This window comes from Globicephala melas, chromosome 1 (genome assembly GCF_963455315.2).
Source record: "Globicephala melas chromosome 1, mGloMel1.2, whole genome shotgun sequence".
In the NCBI taxonomy this organism is placed as follows: Eukaryota; Metazoa; Chordata; class Mammalia; order Artiodactyla; family Delphinidae; genus Globicephala; species Globicephala melas.
Window position 1 is genome coordinate 132,998,056 of NC_083314.1, and position 25,977 is coordinate 133,024,032.

Below are 25,977 nucleotides of genomic sequence, written 5' to 3' on the forward strand. Positions count from 1 at the left end.
AGACATGTGGTTACCAGAGGTGGAGAGTGGGGGAAGAAGGAATTGGAGGAAGGCGGTCAAAAGGTACAAACTTCCAGCTCTAAGACAAATAAGTCCTAGGGGTGTCGTGTACAACATGATAAAGATAATGAACATGGCTGTACATTATACATGAAAGTTGTTAAGAGAGGAAATCCTAAGAGTCCTCATCACAAGGAGAACATTTTTCTTCCTTTCTTTTTATTGTATCTACGTAAGATGATAGATGTTAGCTGAACCTATTGTGATAATCATTTCACAGTATATGTAAATCAAACCACTATGCTGTACACCTTAATCTTATACAGTGATGTATGTCAACTATTTCTCAATAAAACTGGAATAAAAAATTACCCAGTTAGAGGAAACAGGATGTTCTTGGATACTCTGTTAAAAAAGTTTTCAACGAGAATTCCAGAGCAGACATGATGTTAAACAGATGTATTATTTTCCAGACTTAATGTAAGAAGGAACAGTCATTGTACATATATACAAGATACTTTGTCTTAATATTGCCTTCCCCAGCAACATGGATGGACCTAGAGATTGTCACACTGAGTGAAGTAAGTCAGACAGAGAAAGGCAAATACCATATGATATCACTTATATGTAGAATCTAAAAGATGGTACAAATGAACTTACATACAAAACAAACTTATGGTTACCAGGGAGGAAAGAGGGGGAGGGATAAATTGGGAGATTGGGATTGACACACCACCATATATAAAAGAGATAACTAATAAGGACCTATCATATAGCACAGGGAATTCTGCTCAATACTCTGTAATGACCTATATGGGAAAAGGATCTAAAAAAGAGTTGATATATGTATATGTATAACTGATTCACTTTGCTGTACACCTGAAACTGACACAACATTGTAAATCAACTATAATACAAATTTGAAAAAAAGAATATATCACAAAATATTTATCCATTCTCTTAATAATAGACATTTGGGTTAGCTCAAGTGTGGGGTATTATGAATAAATATTTTTGAATATTTTTAAAAATATTGTTTTCCCAATAAAAATATAAATTTTTAAAAAAGAGTATGGAGATAGGGAAACCCATGGAACAGAAGGGTGAGAGCAAAGAGAATGGGGCACTGACTCTCCTCCTTTGTCAGGCAGGACCAGCCAGCAGGGGAAACGCTGGCTTTGAAGGGCAGGGAGAGAATCTTCTGCCTTCAGAGACTCTTGGTTTCCCACTGTTGAGTGAACTCCAGGGAGAGTAGAGTGGAGAAGACTGAGTTAAAATCCTAGCTCCCTTCAACCACGGATGTCCTTAGGCAAATTAGTTAATCTGTCCAAGCATCACTTTTATCTTCTATAAAATGGGAACAACTTCTATTACAGTTATTATGATTATTGTGAGGTTTACATAACATAATAAATTAACATATATGGCATAAAATAGATATTCTCTGAGTAGTTTTCTTTCTCTTTCCTTCCTTACTTTGTCCCCCTAAGTACCCCTCCCCACCACAATCCCCCACCTCAAATACTGGCTATAAGGCTGCTTCTAGCTCTATAATTTCAGGGTTTTAATTTCTAGAAAGCTATCTGCGAGGGACCTTTCTGCTTGCCTTCAGGGGTGTTCAACTATATACATAGGAAGCGGTGATGGAAATTTGTGTCAGCACAAACCCAGCAAAAGTGGCAGAGAATCAAACTTAGAACTCCTTTATATCAAAAAAGGAATTGTGATAGGGCTGGGGCTGGGGAAGGTCTATCATAAATGATTGGTGGAAGCACTGAACAAATGACAGTAAGAATAGAGATTCATCTGGATCTCAATCAAATGCTGTCAGAACTCTTGTCCTCCATATTTTATTTCCATTTTTCTGCATATTGAGTCGTTACCTTTCACCACAGATGGGTTTTCTTTGCTTGATGGAGATCCTGGCTATAGTTTCCAAGTTTCATAGCTTGTGGCTTCTTTTCACCACCTGAGAAAGACTGATCCACCCTCTCTCACTGGTGTCAAGAATAAAAACAGGGGACTCAGCTTGAGTGATTTGCTTGCCCTTGGTCTATTCAATTGTGACTTGAAATGGGGTTTGCAAGACCATGGTGATGTCCACTTAGAATAAGTGGATGGAGTTGGGATAAGAAGATTTCCCAGAAAAAAGGGAATTCTGTTTCTAGAATAAAACAGAAGGGTGCCAGACAGGTAAAGCAATAGATGCCTTCTATAGGAAGTATAAATTCCACCAACAGTATGCTAGACTGATCACACTCAAGCTAGAATTTCTCAAACCAGTCTACACTCTGCAGGTAAGATGTCCTATCTGAATATTCGTGGACTATCTTATAGGTAAATCTAAATTCCTGTGGTGCAATGTTCTAGGGATGTGTGTTATTTCCCTGGAGGGTGCTAGTCTAATCTAAGTGATAACTGAAGTAGATATATGTGAGACAGCCTGCCCCTGTGAGCCACATGGTTTTTTCTCACCAAAGGTGAATGGACCAGGGGCCACTGCTGAGCTGACCTGAGACTGGGCAACCTGTTATCTCATCAGTGGTCTGTGAATTCATTCATTCATCGATCCATCAATTCAACAAATATTTATCAAGTGACAGGCACTGTTCTAGGCACCAGGTATATAGTGTCTCTGCCTTCATGGACCTGACATTCAAATGGGAAGACAGATAATAAATAAATAGATGTTAGGTCATAAGGAATGTAAAGCAAGGTAAGAGACGAAAGAATGATTTGTATAGCCAGACTCTGGAAGAAAAGATGCGTGATCCGATTTTTGGAATTGTGCACTGGGATGCTGAGTCAGTAAGCTATGAAACCTTTGGTGGCCTTAAGATCTGAAGCCTCCAGCCTGGGCCACGTGTGTCAGAAGTAAACAGAAAAACTCTCTAGGGAAAGGATGTGGAGAAAAGCAGAAGTGAGAGGGACAGGCAGCAACCCAGACATGGAGAGCTTCAGTTCCTGATTTCTCTGCCTCCAGCTCAGTTCCCAGGAAGCTGGCTAGATGTCCACCAGAAGTGGCTCTGTGCTGGCACTGGTTTGTGAGAGCTCTTGTGTGTATCTCTTCCCAACTCTGCATTCAGGGACATGACAATGTAGCTTGGAATTTACCACAGTGGGAATATTTACACCATGGAAATTGGCAAATGCTACAGAAGTGACCTTCGTAGCTGCACTCCCATCACCAAGCACAGAGCCTGGCGCACAATAGCCTTGGCAAGTATTCATATTTAGAATGTGTATATTTAATTATTGAATGATTCAATTGTTATCTGTAGATTACTCATAGCTAACACCAGAGGCTGTATGCTTATGTGCCAGGCATTGTGCCAAGCACCATGAAAATACATCTTCTCATTTAATCATATAACAACCCTGTGAGGTACAACTACTATCCTTGCTGTATAGATAAGGAAGCAGAGGCACAGAGAGGTCAAATAAGTTCCTGAAGGCCATGAGCTAGTACGTGGCAGGACAGGGATGAATGAGTACAGTGAACAGTACCTTGTAGGCCGTCAACAACTTGGCCCAGCAGTGAACGGTAAAGAAGGGGGTCATGGGACATTGTGTGGCTCCGGTTCTCTGTGTGTGTATGATTCTAGCTGGGTCTGAGTTTTCCTAAATTGGCAGCCCCAGGGGAGCCTGGCTCCCGGCACCTCAGGCTGAACCTCGGGCTACCGGGTTTCTGAGGGTTCTGGATCTCCTCCCACCCCTGGAGCCCCATGATGTAGACGCTGCTCATCAAAGAGTTGTTTTCATTTGGATGCAGCTACAACTGCCAGAGGCATTGGCCGGGGCTGGTCCGAGGTCTGGCAAGGGACTGTATGTGGCCAGACTTGAAAGCTGAGCAAACCTCAAAAACCCACTGGTTGGTAATCCCCTGGAACTGGCAGCAGGAAACCATCAGGCCTGGTCTGGCGTGGGTCTCTAGCCCAGCAGAAGTCAGGAATGGAAGCTTTCACCTCCTTAATGTCGTGAGTTCTCTCTCAGCAACCTGAGGTGTCCACAGTCCTGACAAGCACCCCACACACCTGTCTTATTTTCCTAGCTCAGTAAGAAGGCAGGCTGAGCCCGACAAGACTGGCAACGCCCCCATAGGCCCAGACTACTCTGTGTGGACCCAGCTCACGCAGGGCCATATGGGAGGTGGTGGTGGGCAGGATGCAATTGTTCTGAGCCAGGGCAAGGGCTGTGGCATCAGTCAGGCCTGAGTACAAATCTTGCTAGCTGTGGGGTTACAGCGCCGAACGTCAAGTCTCCACGTCTCCGTCCTACTTCCCCCCAGCCCTCGCAAAATGGGGAGAAGCATACTTATCTCCCAGAGTGACTCTGAGACTATGTGAGATAATACTCTTATCAGAACCACACAAGTGTTATTATCATAACAGGTCTGTTTCCATCACAGATTAAGGCGTGGACGCTAGGAAATCACAGACTCCTAGAGAGTTAGTATATGGTGGCATCTTAGAAATGGCTCAGCCCAGCTTTCACATTTTATGGAGAAGGAAATTGAGGCCCAGAAAGTTTACACAGCTTATTAGACCAGCGCTGCAGCTGAAATCTAGCATCCCTGGGCTTTCTCACTCATCCAGGCATCATTCTCAGTTGGTGATAAGGCCTCAGCCTGGACTGAGCGTTTGCACACTTTGGAGAGGGTGCTGGTTCTGTGTTGGGGCGGGGTGGGGGGGTCTAGTGACCAGAATATCACCAGAGATGGAGCTCCACATCCCTCCACACTCCTGGTGACAGCAGGGGCTCAATTATATGTTGGTTTAATTGAATCAATAACTTTGTATGCCCCTGAGAAAAAGCACGGGTTTCAGCACTAAACACAGCAATGCTTCAAACTCAGCCTTCCCTCTTTCTTTTTCTTGGGCATGCCCCAAGACTGAAGAATATATGCTCAGGCAGGCACTTAGGGTACAAAAGCACTTCTGCTGAAGGCAGCATGGAAAATTAGAAATGGCACTGGACTAGGCCCAGATGATCCAGGTTCAAACAGTGGCTTTGCTACTGTCTAGCTGGTTGAAATCAACCAAGTCACTGACTTTCTCTGAGCACCAGTTTTCTAATCTGCAAAGTGAACAATAATCCCTGCCTTGCCTACTTTACAGGGAAGGTCTCAAGATTCCATGAGATTCCTTCCTTCCCTCCAACATAACCAGCACGATTGGCAACCAGTGTGTAGTGGACTAGAGCCAGACACCCTGGGTTCTAATCTAGTTCAAATACTTACCTAGTAGCCGCATGACCTTGGGCGTTACTTAGACTCTCTTGCCTCACTTTCCCCATCTGTAAAATGGGGATGATATTATTACCCCATAAGATGATGACTTAAGACTACAAGAATTCATGTGATATGTTTAGAACAGTGCCCAAGAGTAAGTGCTCAATCCAATGCCAGCCAGCTAGCTTAGAGAGTAAGTTTTTCCCAACTTAAATTCTCACATACGGGAAGCAGCCGCATAGCACAGGGAGGTCAGCTTGGTGCTTTGTGATCACCTGGAGGGGTGGGATAGGGAGGGTGGGAGGGAGGGAGATGAAAGAGGGAAGAGATATGGGAACATATGTATATGTGTAACTGATTCATTTTGTTGTAAAGCAGAAACTAACACACCATTGTAAAGCAATTTTACTCCAATAAAGATGTTTAAAAAAAAATTCTCACATACACTTATTTGTTGTTTCCCTCATGGGTCCTTCCTAACCTGTGCTCTCCCACCTGACTCTCAGTCCATTGCCCAGTGAGCTCAGAACATCCCCAGACCAGCTGCTTCCAAATGCCCAGCAGAGACAGTAAGCAAGAGAATCCGATCAGGCCTTAGTTGCTCATACTTTTCACCCTCACCTTGCTGCCTGGTCTTGCACTGTCACTCAGATGCTCATCCGCCCCAGGGATACCTTTGCCACTGGGACCCTGGCCAACACATCGGTAGTGCCCCTTCTTTTGGCTCCAAAATTTTACTCTCTTAGTTCACACTCGTAACTTCTCAAATCAGAACCCCCTGTTGGGAGGCTGGGGGTTCTCCAGCCTCAGGTCCAGGGGATGCAAGATTGATGCAAGGTTGAGCCCTCCTGGTGAGAACACTCGCTGTGCCCTTCTGCTGTGGTAACCTTGATCAGGCTCTAACTTCCATCCTCCACACCCTGGGACTCTCAGGGATACAGGTTTGGGTTCATAGCAGCTTCCTTCCCCTCAACCCAGCAGCCAAAGTCAGGGAGGGGTGGCCTTGCTGTGCATTTCCCCAAGGCAAGCAGTGCCAGCTCCCCTTACTTCTGCGAGTCCAAGAGGACCCAGTGCTTCCTGCCAGAGCAGAGGTAGCCTCCTCTGAGGCCATGCTTGGCATGGTGGGTGGAATGGTGGCCCACCCAACATATATGTCTACCTGGGACCTGTGAAAGTGTCCTTATTTGGAAAAAGGATCTTTGTAGCCGTAATTAATTTAAGAATCTTGCAACAACATCGCTCTGGATTACCCAATGGACCCTAAATCCAATGACAAGTGTTTTATAGGAGACAGACAAGAAGAAGATGCAGACACACAGAGGCAGTGGTCATGTGAAGATGGATGCAGAGACTGAAGTGGTGCTGCCACAGCCAAGAAACACCTGGACCCCCAGAAGGTGGAAGAGGTGAGGAGGAGTCTCCTTTAGAGCCTCCAGAGAAATGGCGGCTGTGTGGACACCTTGATTTCAGACTTCTAGCCTCCAGACTCTGAGAGAATAATTTTTTGTGTGTGTGTGGTACGTGGGCCTCTCACTGTTGTGGCCTCTCCCGTTGTGGAGCACAGGCTCCGGACGCACAGGCTCAGCGGCCATGGCTCACGGGCCCAGCCGCTCCGCGGCATGTGGGATCTTCCCGGACCGGGGCACGAACCCGTGTCCCCTGCATCGGCAGGCGGAGTCTCAACCACTGCGCTACCAGGGAAGCCCAATTTTTGCTGTTTTAAGCTACCCAGTTGGCAGTAATATTACAGCCAGCCTAGGACACTAATACCTGGTATCCACCCATACTAAGAAAAGGCCAGCTGGTTCCTGCATCCTGTTGTACGGACATTTATTAAAAGTCTGCTCCCCAGTGCTGGACTGGGGATGCTGGGAAAGGACAAAGCATGCCTTGTGAAACAGAGTGCTCCACGTGCAAATGTACCGCATTCGCTGTTCTGATGATTGATTTTACAGAATCTGACTCTTAAAGTTGGGTTGGGATTTTAGAAGCTGTTGGAGCTTAACCCTGAATTTCCCAAGTTCAGGCAGTGATAAGACTTAGCTTTAAATTGAGCCTTTTGTGCCAGGCCCTGGTGTCTCTGTTTTACAAGGGTTATTTCATGTAACCCTCATAACAACCAGAGGTATCTACCACTAAGATCCTTATGTGGGTGATGAGGAATTCAAGTGCAGAGAAATCAGATAACTTGCCCCAAATTCCACAGTGAGTAAGTGCAGGAACCAGGCATCAAACCTGGGCCCCCTTGCCTAACCATTTGGCCATCTGAACACAATACCTCACCAGTCATTCAGCAAGAGCTTAGATACCAGTAGTGGAGCTAGGTGCTGGGGCCACAGGGATGAATACAATATAGTCCCTGTCCAGAAAACAGTGGGAGAGATAAAAATGTAAACAAAGTTTAATAATAGGATTGTCCAAGTTCTACTTGGATTAAAGGTAAGAAATGAGTCTAGAAATTGGGAGAAACTGATGTGGGCAAGCATTAAAGAGTTAAAAAGTTTATTCTGTAGGCAGGGCAGGGTCAGAGAGGGCTTTAGGTAGGGCTATAAGGTACCAGGGGGAGGTGCCTTCAAAGAGAGCTGGGAGGAAGGAGTCCAGAGAGAATCTTCTTTGACTCCGCCTGACTTGGTTCATCAGGATGGTCAGGAGTTAATAGTTCTTGGCTCGGGACATGGAAACAACCTAAATGTCCATCAGCAGAGGAATAAAGAAGATGTGCTACATATATACAATGGAATATTAGCCATAAAAAAGGACGAAATAATGCCATTTGCAGCAACATGGATGAACCTAGAGACTGTCATACTGAATGAAGTAAGTCAGAGAGAGAAAGACAAATATCATATGATATTGCTTATATGTGGAATCTAAATAAAGGCTACAAATGAACTTATCTACAAAACAGAAATAGAGTTACAGATGTAGAAAATAAACTTATGGTCAAAGGGGGTGGGATAAGGGGGAGAAGGGATAAATTGGGAGATTGATATATATACACATTACTGTGTATAAAAGAGATAACTAATAAGGACCTACTGTATAGCACAGGGAACTCTACTCAATACTCTGCAGTGGCCTATATGGGAAAAGAATCTAAAATAGAGTGGATATAGGTGTATGTATAACTGATTCACTTTGCTGTACACCTGAAACTAACACAACATTGTAAATCAACTATACCCCAATAAAAATTAAAAAAAAAAAAGTGTTCTTGCCTCTTCCTCCATGACCTGGTCGCTCACGCTTCCTTCACTCTGGGCCTAGGGAACCCACTGGCCTTTCTCTCTAGGCTCCTCCCAGTGTCCCAGCAAGCCCATAACTCGTCAGCTTTTCTTTTGGCCAGCCCCTTAATTCAACTCTTTTCTAACTGACCTGGTCTCTCAAATGGTATTCTCTTTGATGACTCGCTTTACAGTTCCTTCAACCTGGACCAAATGAGCATTCTTTCCAGTCTCCCATTTCCTACTCTTCTTTTTCTTGGTAACAAACTCTCAGCTGCTGTGCAGCTGCACTTAAGAAGTCATGAAATAGTTCACTGATTTTTATTGCCCACTCTTGATATGCAGAGCTCTGAGCTAGATACCATAGAGGAAGAGCAGATGTGGCTGTCTCCTCCATCTGACAAGGACCTTATCTTCTTCTTGTGTTAGCGCAGCACCTGACTTTTGGAAGCTGCTCAATATTTGTCAAATGAATGAGTAAATAGTTTCTGCCTTTAACGAGCTTGTTATCTAGTCAGGCAGAGAGGTACAGCAATGTCTTTCTCATCTGACATCACTGGGGAATAAAAACTCCTAGATAAATAAATTTCCAGATAAATGAAGCACATGCCTTTGAATACAAAATTATACTTATCTTAAACATTTTAGATGAGAATATTTAACTTCTTCTGTTCTTTTCTTCTTCTTTTTCAAAATTAATTAATTAAGTTGTGGCTGCGTTGGGTCTTCATTTCTGCACGCGGGCTTTCTCTAGTTGTGGTGAATGGGGGCTACTCTTCTTTGCGGTGTGCAGGCTTCTCATTGTGGCGGCTTCTCTTGCTGTGGAGCACAGGCTCTAGGCACGCGGGTTTCAGTAGTGCGGCATGCAGTCTCAGTAGTTGTGGCTCGTGGGCTCTAGAGCCCATGCTCAGTAGTTGTGGCACACTGGCTTAGTTGCTCCGCGGCATATGAGATCTTCCCGGACTAGGGCTTGAACCCGTGTCCCCTGAATTGACAGGTGGATTCTTAACCACTGTGCCACCCTGGAAGTCCCTGTTCTTTTCTTCTTGTAGCAGGTAGGACTCTTTATGTTGCCAGTATTCTAATTTCAATTGGCTTTAATAATAAAAAGTATTTTCCTATCTGAATACCAAGGGCTACACTTTTAGGTGTGGCTTGATCCAGGGTGCAGACAATGTGATCAAGATGTAGGTTTTTTTCTTTTTTTTTACTCTCTCCATTTCTGGTCTCTGTCTCCTAAACATTTGTTTCATTCTCAGACAGATTTTCCCTTTGAAGTAAAAGAGGGTGCCAGCAGCCCCCAGGGATACACTCTTCCTTATTCATTCATTCCTTAGTCCTTATTCACGTCAATCAGGAAGAGAGAAGTGTCTCTGGTACCTCTTATAGAAGGAGGCTTGTCTTTCCCTGAAGACTCCGAAAATGTCTCTGACTGGGTTATAGACCCATATCTGAACCCATCTGTAGCCAGAGACTTGGAATACTGTGGTTTCTTTGGGTCATTCAGGCCCACTCTTCAGGGTGGGGCCAATCACACCTTGACACCAGGACTGAGAACAGGGGAAGGTTATTCCCTCACAGGAAGTCAGAGAAGTGGGAAATAGATGCTGAGAACCGACCAATCAACGTCTACTACCTCCTTCCCTTCTTTCCCTTCTCTTTCTTTCTCACCTTCTTTCCTTCTCTCTTCTATGGCTACAAACATGAGAACACATTCCCTGCCCTTGAGGCCCTTCAGGGTGGGCAGGGAGTGACATGAGAGCAATAATTATAGCAATGGATGGATGCCAAAAAGAGGTTGAAGGGCGCAGAGAAGAAGAAAGGAGTTGCCCCGGGGAGGACACAGAAGGCTTTCCAGAACAGTTACAACTTGAGCTGATTTCGTAGATTGAGTAAGAGGTCACCAAATAGTTCAGAAGACACATGGCATTCCTATCAGAGGGAACATAAAATGCTAATGCAAATAGAAGTGAAGGATTGAGGTGAGCCCCAAGAGGATCTGTGTGGCTAGAAGAGAGGTGAAGTGGGGCATGAAGAGAAAGGAGGGAACTAAGATAGACTAGATGGTCATTTGTCATCCACTGAACTGGGCATCGTCACGTATCACCTTATTTAATTCATAACCCAATGCGTTATGTGATGGGATAAACTTATTTACGGCCATCCCTTCTCTTTTGCTCACTTAGCATCTTTCGCTATTCCTCCTTCTTATCTCTGAGAATAGAAAAGATAAACATGGCAGAGACAGATTTTTTAGGAGTAAAGGCAATGAGAACAGGAGAAAGATGACTCCTGAGAGGCTGTTTTCTGTGGCTGTGGTGAGGAGAAAGGGGTGTAGGTATAACCTGATGGAATAGGGAAGGCTGGTGAGAAGTTTGTGTTAAAGTAGAGGGTAAGAGACTCCCAGGAGTCTGGAGTGCTAGAGGAGAGGAGAGGAGAGGGCAGTGGATTTGATGCACCTCTGTGAGTGAATTTCTGAGCCCTGTATCAGTTATTGACTGCTGTGTAACTTAACAAACTTCCTCAAAACTTAGTGGCCTAAAACAACCATAAACATTTATCTCACAGAATTTCAGTAGGTCAGGGATTTGGGAGTGGCTTAGCAGGGTGGCTCTGGCTCCAGGTCCATCATGAGGTAGCAGTCAAGGTGTTGGCTGGGCTGCATCCTCTGAAAGCATGAGGCCCAGAAGAGTCACTTTCACAATAACCCATTCACATGGCTATGGGCAGGAGCCCTCTCTTCCTCACCACATGGACCCTTCCACTGAGTATGACATGGTAACTGGCTTTCCTGAGTGCATGACCCCACAGAGAGAAGATGGACACTGCAGTGTCAGAAGTCACACTCCTTTCAGCAGTATCCAATCAGTTACACAGGTCAGCCCTATTTGGTGTGGGGAGAACATATGCAAGAACATGAACACCAGGAAGTGAGAATCACTGGGGCCATCTTGGAGGCCAGCTACCAAGAGACACCCTTACATGTTGGAGGAAGACAGGAAGAAAGATTTTTTAAAAAGCCCACTCTGGGCTACATTCACTAAAAGTTTTGCTTCTCAGGAAGGGACTGAAGAATTTTGAGTCCTGGTTTATGTGCTCGTTTGGGTACTTTAAAAACTCATTTTATGGATGGAAAATATTACCCTAGGTCAATAGCCATCAAGGATGGGCTACTCTTGGGAACCCTCCTATACTGTTGGTGGGAATGTAAATCAGTGCAGCCACTAAGGAGAATAGTATGGCCGTTCCTTGAAAAACTAAAAATAGAGCTACCATATGATCCTGCAATCTCACTCCTGGGCATATATCTGGAGAAAAACATGGTTCGAAAGGATACATGTGCCCCAATGTTCATAGCGGCACTATTTACAATAGCCAAGACATGGAAGCAACCTAAATGTCCACTGACAGATGAATGGATAAAGAAGATGTGGTACAAATATACAACGGAATATTACTCAGCCAAAAAGATATGAAATAATGCCATTTTGGGCAACATGGATGGACCTGGAGATTATCATACTAAGTGAAGTAAGTCAGACAGAGAAAGACAAATATCATATGATATCACTTATATGATACAAATGAACTTATTTATAAAACAGAAGCAGACTCACAGACTTAGAGAAGGAACTTATGGTTACCAGGGGGAAGAGTCAGGGGGAGGGATAGATTTGGAGTTTGGGATTGACATGTATACACTGCCACATTTAAAATCGATAACCAACAAGGACCTACCCTATAGCACAGGGAACACTGCTCAATACTCTGTAATAACCTAAATGGGAAAATAATTTGAAAAAGAATAGATACATGTACATGTATAACTGAAACACTTTGCTGTACACCTGAAACTAACATAACATTGTTAATCAACTATACTCCAGTATAAAATAAAAATTAAAAATTTTTTTTAAAAAAGGATTGGCTGCTCTTGGTCTACTCAAATCCCAAACCCATGTGGCTTCTACAGGGTGAAATTAAAATTAGGAAAATGTATTTCTGCAATGATGGTTAACAATTAAACAGTAAGTGGATTACAGAACCCAAGTGTATCTTGCCCTCAAGTTCAAACTCATTCTGTTGTTCTGTCTATACTATTGTTTCTAAATTTCTATTTTTCTTGTTGTTTGTATTCATTCATTCAATGAATATTTACAAAATATAATAGCATACATTTTTCAAGGGAAAGAATTATTTCTTATTTATGCTGTCCCAACATCAAAAAATAATGTCTTGAACACAGTAGGTAATCAATATGTATTTGTTTATTAATTGCTTTAATTTTATTAGTAACAGTTCATTACCCATTAATGGTTACGAACAGGTAATGGTTAGTGGGAAGTATATCCTCAGTGTTCTGTCAGGAAAATAGAAGCTACTCTAGGTATTTCAGGGTGGAAAAGAATTTAATCTAGGGAGATACAGGCTACACAGCCATTGGAAGGGCTGGGGGCAAGGATAGGGCAGACTGGTGCTCACTGTCAAGGAATCTGTAAGTAAGTGTAGGAATCCCAGTCAGTCAACTCTTCCATGATCATGGCTGATCTTCAGGGAACCGGCATTTGCTTATTATCATGCAATATTCTTTGGAGAGCTAACAACTCAAGTGATAGATAGCTAAAGTCTGAAAAAGAATTATTAGTCTTATCTTCAAAAATATTAAATATTTTTAGCAGTCATTGTTATTCATAATGATAGTAATAGCAGAGTCATTCTGATTATGGGTTTCAGGATTCTAAAATCCTAGGTGTGAATACCTGGTCTGTGACCTCAAGGAAGCTATTTAATTTCTCTACTTCTCAATTTCTCATCTGTAGGATGGGGATCATAGACTGTCCCTCATAGGTTTCTTGCGAAGATTAAATGAAGTCAAACATGTAAACTACTCAGCACAAGGCTGGGAACTCAATAAATACTTAAGCAGTGGAAACTATGGTATCCAATATTGTGTTTGTGTGTTTGTGTGTGTGTGTGTGTGTGTGTGTGTGTGTGTGTGAAGTTGTGTATTTTATTCATCACCTGGGCAATTTGAAATTGCCGTTTCCCTCACTACCCCCACGATTCATTTCAAGGTGACGTGAAAACTGGTGATAAGTCTAAACTGTTTTACCTCTTAATTGCCACATTATAGACTACAGTGGCCAAATAGAAAATACCAAACCATCTGATAAAGAAAACGGAGGTCTCATGATCTCAGATCACTTCTTCACCAGATAGTTGGTTCGTTGCCCTCATCATGGCAGGGGAGCCATATGGCAGGTGATTAAGTCATCCCATTTTAGACTCTTTTCTCAGGAATGCTCTCAGCCAGTACGGTCTGCATTTTGATCGCCCCTTCTAGGTGCTCATGCCGTTATCAGCTGTCAGATACTTTCAGTATCAACTTCTAATTCCTTCAAACCATGGCAGTATCAAGCCAGTGCCTGTAACAATACAGTCCCCTCTGGTTATGGTTCATGGCATCATTTCTTTAAAAACTGCCCTTTCAGAGATAATTGTCTTAAATGATGGGGTTCTCAAAAGTACGGCACTCTTGCACAGCAAGGTTATAATCAGCATCCTTCCCATCTTAATAGGTACTGGCCACTATCGTCAACCGGCCTCACTTGCTCCGTGGTTCACCCCATGAATTCTGGATAAGCCAGTAGTCAGTCTCAGTGCTGACACCCCACCCAGCCATGGAAATAATGTGGTTTATGTAGGGCTTGTCACACTACTGCCATTTACAAACACCTCAGCACACATGACCTCATATGACACGTCCAGTTAAGAAGGGACATGGGATAAAGAAGAGAAAGGGGAAGAGTGGGAGACATGAGTTTGGGAGAGGATCCAAAAGGCAATAGGAAAACCCCAGAGGCAGGAACCACAATCAAGGACTGGGGTGGGAGCTGGCCGGCTGGCTCCTGGGTGAACGCCCAGCCGGAGCTGGCACACCTACCGTCTTGTCAACAGTCTCCCTTTGGTGATTGTTTAAACCAGAGAATAGGAAACACAAACAAGCACTAAACATCTATAAAGGCTCTGAATGCTCACATCTGAATGATGAGCGTGGGTTTAGATACTCTTTTTTGCCAAATATTACAACAGAAAATGTAAACACTGGAACTTTTCTTCAGCCTCAGCTCTAGCTGCAGAGGGTTCTGGGGCACCATTTTTTATAACAAACAGATGAAGAGCAGAGACTGTGGGCTTTGCTGGGTCCCTTAACTTAGTGTAATTATTTGGGGAATTTTTAAAATATTCCCATATATTAAACAGAGATTAACTATTTCAACTGATTTTATGATGTTTCCCTTTGTTTATTCCACAAGAAACAGGCTCAGACCTTCACTGTTCCTGTCTTTCCCTGTGGGGACAGCAGCTCCATCAGGCACACGTCAGGTAGGCATGGGACACTGTGCTGCCCCAAGGAGAGCAGGGATTCATGGCCACACTCCTGAAAGGGCTATATCTAGGTCATCAGCACCCCAAAGCCACCACCTTGCATGTCCTTAGTTTTTGATATGGGCACTTGATCTTTTCTCAATCTTCTATAAAAATTATGCATTTGTAGATTATTTTTTTTTGCTATTTCTATTAATACGTAAAACATTCTAACTTAAAGTAATGTGTTTGTTATGCAAACTTCAATTTAAATCAAGTTCACAAGCACCCTTTCATAGTCAGGCTGCAACCCCTAACCCTGAATAGAAGCTGCAGAGCTGGTACTATTAACCACAACTCTGTCTCTTGTTAACTGTATACTTGCGTTCTCTTCGACACTCTGTCAAGCTCAGTTTCTTCTTCTGCAGGCATAGAATAACCACCCCTATTTCCTGGGGTTATTGTGAATATTAAACAGATCACATATAAAGCACATAATGTGGTATTGGGTACATCGTGGATGCTCAGTAAATAATTAATCATTATCATTAACTAAAGGCAGAGTCAAGATTTGACCCCAGAGAAACTTAAAAAGCCCTCTGCTTTTTCCACTCTAGAACTTTGCCTCCCAGCTGAGTATGAGGTTCAGGATGTGGTTTTTCCCTGACAGGACAGGTAGGGAGATAAATGAAGCATTGAAGAGCAATGAGGGGAAGTATGGGCTAAGTCCCCAAATAAAAGTAGAAGAAGGAAGTACTAGAGGCACATAGAGATGAGGGGAGGTGTCAGTTGGGCTTAAATTGAGATTTGACAAGCAGAGGAGGGAGAAGGGGCCTGCCTTCTTGTTTGCATTTATCTTCTTGGTTGACTGATAGCCTGGAGTCAGGTCTTCCTCTCAAATGAGGAGTTCAGATTCGGTTGAAGCCCTGGCTCTACACCCATCAGCTGTGTGAGCTCGGGGTCATCACCGTGACCTGGGTCTCAGTCTCCAGTTCTGTGAAATGAGGGCATGAGACTGTAAGGCTCCTCTCAATGCCACCTTGTCCTGGGAGAATGCTCTGTTCTCAGGTGCCCAGGACAGTACGTGCAGTGACTTTGTTTTACTTTGGCTTGTTGATTTTAAGTAAGAGAAACCCAATCAAAATTAATTTAGAAGGGAGAAGGGAAGGTAGGGAGGGGTATAATACAAGAATATTGTATTTTACCCAAGAGGACCTCACTTTTACCCACGAGTGGAATGTATTCGGGCCTCATACCTGGAGAGACCCAAAGGGGATTCTCTCAATCTTTCTTTCACCTGCTCTTTTGTCTCTTTTTCTTGCTACACATCTGCTCCCGTCTCTTATTTCTCTTTGCAGACAAGTCCTCTGCTTGCTCTTCAGCATACAAAGCCCCCCAACATGCAGCCCTCACCAAAATGCCTACCTTGGCTCCCAAGTTTACGGATTTCACAGCACAGTTCTTACAGCCCAGTAACTCAATTCGTGCCCAATTCCAAAATCTTGGGAAGGAAGTCTGACTGGCCCAGCTACAGTCACATGTCCTCCTTGTTCTTAGCAGCTGTGAGTAGTGATCCTACAGTGGAGGCCAGTCCCTTTCCTAGGCAGGGGTGTGGTAAGGGCAGGATGGGAAAGCCACTCTGGTACTCATCCTTTCTGGCATTTTGTCAAATTAGTTACATGTCTTCCACACCAGACTGGGAGTTCCTTGTCCACCTTTGCATCTCCTGTGCTGAACAAAGTATCTTAAGGATTCACAGTATTTGTGGAACTGAGATGATACACAATAAAAACAACATCTAATGTCCATCTATATCTTTATAGTTTACATTGTAGTTTTCCCACATGTGATCTCATTTGACCCTCAGGACAACTGTAAGCAAGAAGTATTATTATTACTTCCATTTTATGGTTGAGGAAAATGAGGCTAGCCCAAGGTCACGTTGCTATTAAGTGGTAGAATCAGGATTCAAGTTTAAATACCCTGGCTTGAAATTCCAGCATCCAACTGACTGATTGCTAAGGATCCTTCTGGTCCTAATATTAACCAGTCCAAGGAGATTAATATCTCTATGTTTTCAAAATCTCCCATATTCCTGTGCTTCTTGGTAATTATTTCCATCTCCTTCCCAATTTTAGCTTTGTATCACGATACAGCAAATAAGATGTTGCATTTTTAAAAGCCAGAACACATAGGGTCTCATTTTATTCATTGAAAATACATTTCATTTGAAAGCAGGAAGAGTGGAGAGGAGCTAGGAATTTCACAGTGAAAAGAGGAAGGTTCATAAAGTGCCGACTGGCTGTGTTTTTAATGAGAAGCATTAGACGCCGCTCTTGAGGCCATCTGGGATGGGGTCTGAGAATCTGGCTGAGGTTTCCAGTATAATTCTAGTCACAGGCTGCCACAGGCACCTGCATGAGCCGCCCTCTGTTGTTGAAACGTCAGGAATGCCTTTTATTTCTTTTACTGGCATAGGACATTCTTTTGGTGGACTTGCTAGTGTTTGTGTACATCCCCACCTAGGCATTCAGCTTTCACCCCTGGGGAGCCAACTCCCGGGGAACTGACATCTTTAGAGATGCCTTCTTGGAAGAACAATAATAAACATATTATCCCTTATGGATTACCCTACCATGCATCAGGCAGGTAGTAAGCAGTTTACATAATAAGATTCATTTAATTCTCCCAGATAGCCTATGAGATAAGTAATATAATCCCCATTTTATAGATACGGCTACTGAGGCTCAGAAAAGTAAAGAAAGATCCCACAGTTAATAAATAGCAGAACTGGCTTGTACCCCAGAGCTGGGTGGCTGCAAAGTGCCTGCTCTTAACCACTGGGTTCAGGGTCTTCTAAGCCTGGGTTGGATGCGGAGCGACAACATGCTAGACATGAGCCCAATTTTGCCTTATTCCAAAGCCTGTGTTTCAAAGAGAACACTCTGATTTTACATACTTTGTATATTTGGGTTCTAATATAGTATTTTTTTTAAATCTCCAGTACTAAAAATATAATAACAATCATGATAACTTTGATACTCTCTCAACTCCATTGTCATTCAGAACTTCCTCCAATTGCCTCTCACCTCCACACCTGCCCATTTCCCCTTCCTCCTGGGCACCCAGCTAGTTCACCTCCCCAGGCCCTCCTTGCGTGGCCGTGTGACTGAGTTCCGGCCAACATATATATTTTTTATTATTCCATACTTGGCATCACCTTAAATTAAATATTTTGGAAGTCTCAGCAAAGAGTCTTATAGACATATCTAGATTTGTTCTTCACTCTGAGCCATTTCTTTGAAACTCTTTGGCCCTCTGGAGAGACTAAAAATGTGAAACTTTTATTTTCCAACCTAGCAAGTCCTGGTTTCTCTAAATTTCCTATGAATTCTGCTTGTGATAAAAACAGGTCTTTCTTCAGCTCATCTCTTTGTTACAGCTGAAAGCACCCAACTTACATTTTCACCATCTAGTTGGATGTCTCTTTAGCCAGATCCGCTGATTAGTAATTTTCTATCTTTTAGGTTACCGTAGGCAACAGTTTGTCCATGGTTTTGTTACGGCATAACATGGGTCATCATTTTTCCAGCCTGCTATACTAGCTCCCATGATGGTTTTCCAGTCTCCGCTAATAATGTGCTCATCATTTTCCCAGTTTTTGCTAACAGCTTCCTCACCACATTTCCAGCTTCTCACTAGCCAGTCCCATTGTCAATGTCTTTGTTTTAGGTTTCTGTTATAGCTACATCCCACTTCCGGTAGGCATCAGTTATCTATTATTGTGTAAAAAACCAGAAAACTTACTGGCTTTAAAAAAAATAATGTTTTTAAAAAAATTTCTTAAGATGCTATGGCTGGGCTGAGTGATTTTTCTGATCTGGGCTGGCAGGACTGGGGCTGGAGAATCACTGATGTCCAGTCACATATCTGGTGATAAGCTAGAACAATAGGACATTTGCAGCATCCAGCACGCTAGCCCAGGCTTCTAAACATGTAGGCTGGGTTCCAAAAGCAGCAATATCAATGTCATTAATTATCAGAGAAATGCAAATCAAAACTACAGTGAGGTATCACCTCACACCAGTCAGAATGGCCATCATCAAAAAGTCTACAAACAATAAATCCTGGAGAGGGTGTGGAGAAAACGGAACCCTATTACACTGTTGGTGGGAATGTAAATTGGTACAACCGCTATGGAGAACAGTATGGGGTTCCTTAAAAAAACTAAAAATAGAGCTACCATATGATCCAGCAATCCCAATCCTGGGCATATATGTATCCGGAGAAAAACCATGATTAGAAACGATACATGAACCCTAGTGTTCATTAAAGTACTATTTACAATAGCCAAGACATTGAAGCAACCTAAATGTCCATCAAAAGAAGAATGGATAAGGAAGATGTGGTACATATATACAATGGAATATTACTCAGCCATAAAAAAGAATGAAATAATGCCATTTGCAGCAACACAGATGGACCTAGAGATTATCATACTAAATGAAGTAAGTCAGACAGAGAAAGACAAATATCATATGGTATCACTGATATGTGGAATCTAATTTTTTAAAAAATGATGCAAATGAACTTATTTACAAAACAGAAACAGACTTACAGATATCAAAAACAAACTTATGTTTACCGAAGGGAAAACATGGGGGGAAGGGATAAATCAGGAGCTTAGGGTTAACATACACACACTACTATATATAAGATAGATAACCAACAAGGACCTACATACAGCACAGGGAACTCTACTTAATATTCTGTGATAACCTATATGAGAAAAGAATCTGAAAAAGAATGAATATATGTATATGTATAACTGAATCTCTTTGCTGTACACCTAAAACTAACACAACATTGTAAATCAACTATACTTCAATAAAATTTTTTTTAAAAAAAAGCAGGAACAGAGGGCAAGCACTTTTCCATTATCTGTTTGCAGTTCATTTGTTAATTCCCAAATGGCCAAAGCAAGTCATGTAACCAAACCCAGATTCAAGCAGTGGAGAAATGAACTTGATGGTAGGGTCTGCAAAATATGTGGCCATTCTAAAAATGTATAATATAAGGTAAGCATTGTTTTGTGGAACTTTTATTTCTTGCATGTTTGAGGGAATGCTGGTTGTCTACTATGACAGATAATTTTATGTGTGAGCTTGACTGGGCCACAGAGTGGCCAGATATTTGGTCAAACATTATTCTGGACGTGTCTGCGAGGTTGTATCTGGATGAGATTAACATTTGAATGGTAAACTGAGTAAAGCAGATTGCCTTCCATGATGGGCCTCATCCAATCAACTGAAGATCTAAATAGAAAAGAGAGGCTAAGAGGCCTTCTGCCTGATTGCCTTGAGACTAGAACTTACACCATTGGCTCTCCCGGTTCTCAGGCCTTCAGATTTGGACTGGAACTACACTACCAGCTCTCCTTGGTCTCAAGCGTGCCAACTGTAGATTTGGGGACTTCTTAGCCCTCATAATTTCATGAGCCAATTCCTTATAATTAATAAATCTCCTTATAAATATAAATGCATATATGTATCCTATTGGTTCAGTTCCTCTGGAGTACCCTGGCTAATGCACCTAGTATTCCTGGAGTAGTGGGCTGGGTAGAGGGAACCATCGCAACACAGATCAAGTTATTATTATACCCCAGGCACTGTTCTAAGCGCTTCACTTCTACTAACTCACTTAATTAACATACCAATCCTATGAAGTAGGCATTTTAAATTATATCTGTTTATAAAAACTGAATTGGAGGTACAGGTAAGGTAAGTAACTTACCCAAGGACACACAGCCTACAATGACAAAACTGGATTTGCACCCAGGGAATCTGGCTATAGAACTGGTAATCTAATGACTACAGTTTACTGACTTTCTAAGAAGAAGAGGAAGTGGTGGAGGAAGAAGCAACAAATGGAGAAGTGGCAAAAGGAAAGGAGTTAAGGGATGATGTAAGAGAGGTCAACAGGGCCCAGATCATAATGAATCTGAAGTGGGCACTTTTGGGGGTGTCTGTACAGGTCACATAACCTCTTTAAGTGCTTCCTCCAACTATACGCTCTCAGGAGTTATGTATACACACTTTACCCCTTTCCCCTGATCCCCTTGGTTGAACTGGATCCAATCTGGGCCACTAATGGTCTTTCAGGAGTTTGGAATTGGGAGTGAGAGATTCCAGATTGGTCCAGACTGGAAGAAATAAACTCAGGAGCTGTGAGGGCCCAAGTCCTGCCCACCGTGTGGCCTTGAGAGACTGAGAAAAAGGATGTATAGATGCAAAGGAGAACAGAGAAGATGGAAGGCAGGTCTCCAAGATGCCCTCTGTTCTCGGTCCCAGCAGCTCCCCAGATTCCTGCTCTTTGAGTCGATGAGGTTCCCCTGTTTCCATCATTTCCTGCTTACGTTAGGGCCCGTCAACTTGTGGTCCTTATAACCCAAAGTCTGAGGGATTCTGTACACCCAGAAAAAGAGTTTAAACTTGCTATGAAGGTGATGGAAGCCCACAGAACGATGAAAAAGCAGGCAAGGTGAGTGGGGGGAGTTAAAACTGTTTTGTCTGGACCAAAGTGTGGAGGTTAGAGGGGGGCCGATTTGAGCTCAAACGAATGATGAAGTTCCTAACACTATCCAAAAACAGAGCCATTGGAACCCTAAATTGGGGGTCCCCTGGCCTGTGCGTGGCACAGGCCCAGAATAATCAACCACATGACAGAGGGACTTCAGACTTCAGGAGGAGGAGCTGGACGAGGTGATGACTTTCTGGGGATGCTTCCACCCTGCGGTTGTGTGACTCTGTGACTCTGCATTGGGACCCCGGACATTTTTCAGGCAGGGCTTTGTTTCTGGTGAGGAAACAAAGTACCATCCGCCTAAGGGAACGTTGGTTTCAGTGGGAGAGGCTCTGTGGGGAGACAGCTGGCTTCCTAGGTCCCTGCACTATGAAGGCTGACACAGGAGCCAGGCCCTTCTTGTCTCAGTAAACGAGATTTCTTCACCCCTCCCCCCAACCCCGACCTGCCATGATGGGCCAGCCAGTTCCTTGGACATGTTAATGAGCTTCTCGCCAGGCGTGAGCCCCTCAAGGGCAACTAAGCCTCTGAAAGTCTGGGGACTGGCTGCTGCTCCACATACCTCTGTCTGCGCCTCCTTCCTCTCCCCACCCCCTCCAGGAATAGAACTGGTGTTTCAGGTTCTGAAAATAGGAATTACTTATTAATAGTAATATTAATTATAATATTAATTATATTAATATTATATTATCGATTAATTATATCAATGTTATATTAATTAATTATATAAATGTTATATTAATAGTAATTATATTATTATAATTAATATTATATTTATATCAATGTAATTAATTAATTAATTATATCAATGTTATATTAATTATATCAATGATATATTAATTATATCAATGTTATATTAATATTAATCAATATTAATATTATTATAATTAATATTATAATTATATCAGTGTTATATTAATTACATCAATGACATATAATATTAATTAATATTAATACAATATTAATGATATTATTAATATCATTAAGCTAATATTAATATCATATTAACTTATTATTAATAGTAAAGAAATCCAGAAAGCCTAAAGAACCTAGAAATTATTTAAAATCCTACCACTCAGAAATAAACCCCACTCACTTTTTGGGTGAATGTCTCTCAAATCTCTCTCTCACACACACATGCTAAAATTTAATAATCTCACCCTTGGAGCTGTTCTGTAAGCTGCTTTTTCACTTAATCACCTCTCCTGGACATGTTTTCATGTCGATCAACACAGACAGACCTGACTAGGCCCCCTCTTCTCCCTTCCTGATGGTTTTCCTGCTTCAGTTGGATTGTGTCAGCCCTCCTAGCCCAGCCAGCCCACCACTTCCTTCCCCAGACATCAATAATTGAACAAAAGCTTCTGCAGACTCGGGGCTGGGCGCCACAGCGGCTGCCCGTGGCCCAGAGGCTGCTCTGCCCTCCTCATCCACAACCTCCCTGCTGAGGCTTTGGAAGGAGAAGCTGCTGGGGAAATCACAGTGAAGGAAAAGTGACAACAGAATTTTCTTTTGGCTCCTTGGCTGGCTTGTCTCTTTCCTTCTTCACGGAATTCTCGGTTTGTCCCTAATTATCTAGCACCCAGAGCTTCAGAGCAAAGCTGTGTGAGAGGATGCTATGCTTCACACAATTTGTCAGGGGAGTTTAGGATCTTTGGCACAAAAGACATTATAGAAAAAGGAATGAATGTGGCTTATGGACACACAGACTATTGCCAAATGAGAGTTGTGGCTTCTCAGGCAACAGGGATAATGCCTGATGGGTGGGCCTGCCATCAGCGTCCCCACCGGAGTGTTTGTCCTGATGGGGCCCTGACCCCCTCCTCGGTGGGTTACCCTAAAACAACAGTCAAAGCTTCCAAACCCATGCTTCATTTGGGGATTTTTGTTTTTCCACTAGTTGGAGACAATAAATATGGAACATGGCTTCTCAACCTCTGCACAATTGACATTTGGGCTGGATAATGCTTTGCCGTGAGGGGCAGTCGTGCACATGATAGGATACTTAGAAGCATCCCTGTTGTCTACACACTAGATGCTGGTAGCATTTCCCTCAGTTGTGACAACCAAAAATATTTCCAGATATTATCAGATGCTCCTGGAGGCAAAACTGCCCCAGATGGAGAACGACTGGTGCAGAGGTTAAAAGGGTGAGCATTGCAGCCCGGCCAACCAGGATTCAAGTCCTGGCATTGAACCCCACTTGTCACCTTATGAAAGTTATTATTAACATTTTTAGTCCTCGGTTTTCTCATCTTTAGAATGCAGAAAACAACAGTACCTACTACTAGGGGTTAGTGAGATGATTACCTAATATAAAGGAAATATACTGGTTAGCAAAGGGCTCAGTGAATTTTTTTTTTCCACAGTTATTCTTCAGGGTAGTTAATAACAGTAAACCCATTCTTCAGAAAAAATTGAGACTGAGGGACGTTGGGCAACTTCCTTGATTAGTAAGAGTCCCAGGCTGTAAATTCCTAGAGCAAAGGAACTTCTCACCCGTGCCTGGAATAGGTTACTGATATGCTGAGATCCCAGTTCCCTTAAACCAGGGCAGCAGAGTCTGGGGTGCCCAAACTCATGAACTAGTTGTCTTGGTTTACCTCAATGTGCTTCAGAGATGCAATCATTTTCTCTGTGTGCCAGGTTGTACGTGAAGGTCCTTTTGTAACTCCAAGCTGTTATTCCAAGGAAAGTAGTTATTATTATACAGAACGTATCCCGGTGAGGATATAAATGTCCAAGGGAGAAGTTTATTTACGCTGTAGGAGTTGGACATTACTGACCTATAAAATCCCTTTCACTGCTGAAGATTTTATGGAACCCACATCTTATGAATACAGATGCTGAGAACTAGTGTTGATGGTGAGAAAAATAAGGAAGAATGTCTGAGAGCAGCTAGAACTGAGGAGCTGGGAAGGGAATAAGACCCCAGACAAACAAGTCATTGGGGCAGATTGCATTGCACAGTGAGACTAGAGGCTGCTTCCTCTCTGAGGCTAGCCCTCTCCTCTGCTCCATCCTGAACTTCCAGAATCAAGACTCAATCATGAGTGAATACAAGGATTAATAGATAACTGATAGGCAAGTATAGCAAAATGTTAATGATAAAATCTATGTGGTGGGTGTATGAGAGTTCATTGTAAAATTATTTCACTTTGCTGCATGTTTGTAATTTTTCATAATAAAAAGTACTTCATCTCTGAAAGAATGAATGATGGAGTAAACAAGAGATACATCCTAAGGCCAGAGATTCTGGCTGCAGGTACGGACAGGCTCAAGGCCTCCTCTTCTCATTCTGACCCATCGGAAGCCTCAGTTGGGCAGATGTTACCGGGCTGTGGCCATTCCCACTTCAGCACAGTGTCTGTGGACCTGGGGCATGGGGGTGTTCTGGATAGAGGGAAGGGAAGGACAGAGGCAAGACTCACTGGGTCACACTCCCAAAGGCTGCAGTTTGATTTCTGTTCTGTCCCATTTCTCCTTCCCCTGTCTCATACATGCAGAAGTCCCCTGGAAGAAGCACCCGCCCTTGCCATGGTCCCCTGCTCTGGGGACCTTCCTTCACCTCCTAATTCAGCTGTGGCCTCACGGGGCTCCAGGCCTTCAGCAGCCCCATCCCAGCTTCTGATGCTGATACTGAGTTACCAGAATAACCAGATGGTAGTAGTCTATTACAGTTCCTGCTGAGTGTACCTATTACCCATTTCCTAAATGTATTTACAGTTTTACTGGGAACACAGTAGAATAGATTTCTTTCCTTTTGAATTTTAAACTTAAAAATATCTTAAAATTTTAAAAAAGTTTTCCTAAGAAGCAAAACATTTCCCATAATTCCTTCATTCTACCTGTTATTTTGTCAGAAGTAGTTACTGGTTGAGATCACAGTCTCAGGATAGCCACGGGTTTGAATCCCAGCTCTGCCAGCTACATGACCATGGCCAGTTCCACAGCCTCTCTAAGCCTCATTTTCCTCACGCAAAAGGTAACAATTCTGTTTAATGTTATTTTGAAAGTGAGAATATAATATGTGTAAAGGTCTTCGTGTGACACCTGGCACAGGGTACGTTTTCAGTTAATGGTAGCTATTAATATCTTTGTTATTATTATATTCCCCTATTATCTTTTAGCTCTTGTTTATAGGCATCCAAATTTTTATATAGTTGAAGGAAGAGTTTATTTATATATAGAATTTTTGACCGAATTTTTGATACCAGGAGGCACTGGCTATCTGGCTGCCAAGTACCAGGTTTGCATTATCAACCTCTCAGGAATTTATTCATATTAATCAAATTCATAGAAGGCTGAAATATAAATCCAAATATCAATCTGTTGATTTATTGAGAGAAATGTGACTGCCTCAATTGTTAAAAAAAAAAAAAGAAAAAAGGAGAAAACTTAGACCAAGGATCTAAGGTCTTTGTTAATACTGGAAGAGCTTACCTGATTTATATACTGATGGGTTGGTTTAACAAAAGACTGGATGGTAGCTTTGCAATTTAAGAGAACAAATTCTCTTTCCTACAACAAACATGCTAGAGGTTAAATGAACAATAAGATATTTATAAGCTT

The 25,977-nt window shown here is 42.6% G+C and overlaps 1 pseudogene; it reads left to right on the forward strand.

Moving 5' to 3' along the window:
* The window catches only part of LOC115858346 (very-long-chain (3R)-3-hydroxyacyl-CoA dehydratase 1 pseudogene), a 153,240-nt pseudogene that overhangs the window by 95,231 nt on the left and 32,032 nt on the right, over positions 1-25,977 (forward strand).